Genomic DNA, 4401 nt, shown 5'->3' with positions numbered 1-4401 from the left:
ATCACATTAGATATAATCACATTAGACATAATCACATTAGATATAATCACATTATACATAATCACATTAGATACAATCACCTTAGATATAATAATTAGAATAATCACATTAGACATAATCACATTAGACATAATCACATTGGATATAATCACATTAGACATTAATCACCTTAGATATAATCACATTAGACATAATCACCTTAGATATAATCACATTAGACATAATCACATTAGATATAATCACATTGGACATAATCACATTAGATATAATCACCTTAGACATAATCACCTTAGATATAATCACATTAGACATAATCACATTAGACATAATCACATTAGATATAATCACATTAGATATAATCACATTAGACAAACACATTAGACATAATCACATTAGATATAATCACATTAGATACAATCACCTTAGATATAATCACATTAGACATAATCACATTAGATATCATCACATTAGATATAATCACATTAGAAATAATCACATTAGACATAATCACATTAGACATAATCACATTAGATATAATCACATTAGACATAATCACATTAGACATAATCACATTAGATATAATCACATTAGACATAATCACATTAGATATAATCACATTAGATATAATCACATTAGATATAATCACATTAATACAAATCACATTAGATACAATCACCTTAGATATAATCACATTAGACATAATCACATTAGACATAATCACATTAGACATAATCACATTGGATATAATCACATTAGACATAATCACCTTAGATATAATCACATTAGACATAATCACCTTAGATATAATCACATTAGACATAATCACATTAGATATAATCACATTGGACATAATCACATTAGATATAATCACCTTAGACATAATCACCTTAGATATAATCACATTAGACATAATCACATTAGACAACATTAGATATAATCACATTAGATATAATCACATTAGACAAACACATTAGACATAATCACATTAGATATAATCACATTAGATCAATCACCTTAGATATAATCACATTAGACATAATAACATTAGATACATCACATTAGATATAATCACATTAGAAAATAATCACATTAGACATAATCACATTAGACATAATCCATTAGACATAATCACATTAAGACATAATCCATTAGACATAATCACATTAGATATATTAGAATCACATAGATCACATTAGATATCACAATACATGATCACATTAGATCACCATAATCACATTAGACATAATCACATAGACATAATCACATTAGACATAATCACATTAGACATAATCACATTAGGCATAATCACCTTAGATATAATCACATTAGATATAATCACATTAGACATAATCACATTAGATATAATCACATTAGACATAATCCATTAGATATAATCACATTAGATATAATCACATTAGATATAATCACATTAGACATATAATCACCTTAGACATCACATAATCACATTAGACATAATCACCTTAGATATAATCACATAACATTAGACATAATCACATTAGATATCACATTAGATATAATCGATATAATCACTTATATCACATTAGACATAATCCCATTAGACATAATCAACTGTAACTGACAATAATGTCAGTATATTTGTTTTTATAGTAATAAGTCAAAAGGTTATTATTTTATTTGTTCAAGTATTGTGAGGGGTCATAATATTGCAGTTATTGTTTTTGTATTTTATTTGTGAATATATTTGCCTTTTTTAGTTGTGTGACCTTTGCCTTACCCCCGGAAGTAGAAAAGAGAAAAATAGTAGCGCGAAAAAGAGAGAAGGGGACAAAAAGAGAGAAAACAGAGAGAGCTGTAAAGAAAAGGGACATCAAGATAAAAATATGCTGTTTTACTACTGCTGGTAACGTAAAGGCGAACACGGTAAATATAGTTTCTATTGTGTATTTATTTAAGGGTGTTTATGAAAAGTTAAGTTATTTTTTGTCTTTTCTGTTTTGTTTTAGTTTTCACGGTGTATTGGTGTGTTAATGAAGAGTGCTGAAAATAAATACCGACACAATCATCAGTATGAAGCGTGAACTCCTTTCTCGCTAAGAAAACCAGGGTAGTTACAATCACATTAGACATAATCACATTAGATATAATCACATTAGACATAATCACATATTAGATCACATAATCACATTAGACATAATCACATTAGATTAGATATAATCACATTAGACATAATTAGACATAAAACATTAGACATAATCACATTAGTACAATCACCTTAGATATAATCACATTAGATAAATCACATTAGAATATAATCACATAATCACATTAGACATTAGATATAATCACATTAGATATAATCACATTAGACATAATATCACATTAGAAATATTAATCACATTAGATAATAATTCACATAATCACATTAATCACATTAGATATAATCACATTAGACATAATCACATTAGACATAATCACATTAGACATAATCACATTAGACATAATCACATTAGATATAATCACATTAGACATAATCACATTAGATATAATCACATTAGATATAATCACATTAGACATAATCACATTAGACATAATCACATTAGACATAATCACATTAGATATAATCACATTAGATACAATCACCTTAGATATAATCACATTAGACATAATCACATTAGACATAATCACATTAGATATAATCACATTAGATATAATCACATTACAACAGTGAAGTAGAATAAATCGTCCACAGGGTCAGACACTTTTCAGGCTGTAAAGGAGGTCGAGTTTTGTTCTGTGTTTAGTTTTGAAGTGAGAGTGAAAAACTTGGCCTAAACATTTCACCTGCCGTCGTTTCTGATCCTCGACCTCAAGACGAGTTTCCTGTAAGAATCTTAAATCTGTTGCTCATTTTTTAAACCTCTCAGGCTCAAATTCAATTTCAGTAACAGGAAAAAGTCTGACATTTGGGGAAGAATGATCATGAGGCAGTAAAATCACACTCCAGACTTTAGTTTGAGACGTTCACATGTCGTGGGCGGCAGGAGTTCAGTTGGTAGAACTTTCACCCACTGATCTGAAGGTTGGAGGTTCGATTCCAGTTCTCGACATAAACATCACAGGTTGAGCGTCAGATCCACTGACCCACAGGAGCTGGTGTGATTCCAGCTCCCACAGATGAATGCTGCCGTTGTGTCCTTGGGCAAGACACTTTACCCACCTTGCCCACAGTGTCTGTGTGCACTGGTGTGTGAATGTGTGAGTGGTTCCTTGTTGTAAAGTGCTATAGAAAAATGTGACCGTGTAGTGCACAGGTGTCAAACATACGGCCTGGGGGCCAGATCTGGCCCTCCAAGACCTTTAAAGTGGCCCTCGGCTGATTTTCTACTCAAATATTTGAATGATATTTTCTATTAAAATGTTGTTAATTTTGTGTGGTGTTTATCACAGCAGCGTCTCCAGCGTCTCTGTACGTGGCCCCTCCCACCAGAGCAGCACAAATGAAGACTTGTCTCTTTCCAAACGTCTTAAAGGACGATCGTTTTGACTGTTGACCGTGACCCCCTCATCAGAAAAATGTCCAACATGAGAAAAGTGGAGCCGAGTGCAGGATTTTACAACAAAAATGGACTTATTCCTGTTTACAGACAAGTTCATGTTCAAACTTTGTGTTGAAATTGTATTTTTCTTAAAGTTTCAGGTTGTTCATAATATTATAATATTGTGTAAAAGAAAGAGTTCATCAATTCAAAAAGATTTGTGTAATAGATTTGTGTTTCTCTGCACAAATATTTGAACTTCTTGTTATTTTTGGGGTTTATATGACATGAGTTTTCTGATCCGGACACTTTGGATCAAAGTCGGTTGGACACGACGCCCGGAACAACATGAGTTTGACTCTCCTGATGTCATGTGTCTGTGTAAAAAAACACTGAAGACTGAAAATGATCTGAACACAAACTTTATGTGTTCACCACTTTTCATAAGAATGAAAACATGAAGCTCAGTGTAACAGTTTTACAGGAACAACAGCACTTTTTCATGTGATGCTCCAAGAAACTATTTTTATCCTTTGTTGTTATTAACAGTGTCGGGAAGGTGACTTTTAAAATGTAATCCCCTACAGATTACAGATTACATATCCCAAAATGTAGTTTGTAACGTAATCCATTAAATGACTTAAAGTGAGTAATGTAATCTGATTACTTTGGATTACTTGATATTGTCATGTTTTTTAAAACTACATGAATGTAACAAACACATCCTGAAAATTAGTTTCAGTTTGTTTTCTTCAAATTGTCTGAGCCCAAGTCTCCATGAACAGACTTTTGTTTTACTGTAGAGAAGAAAAGAAGTAAAAAAAAACAATAAAAAGCTCAATCTTTCCTTAACCAGATTCAAAATACAAAATGATTTCTCGAG

This window comes from Boleophthalmus pectinirostris, unplaced genomic scaffold, assembly GCF_026225935.1.
Source record: "Boleophthalmus pectinirostris isolate CB_2022bp ecotype Guang Dong unplaced genomic scaffold, ASM2622593v1 HiC_scaffold_2825, whole genome shotgun sequence".
Taxonomy (NCBI): Eukaryota; Metazoa; Chordata; class Actinopteri; order Gobiiformes; family Gobiidae; genus Boleophthalmus; species Boleophthalmus pectinirostris.
Note: the sequence above shows the minus strand (reverse complement) of the source record.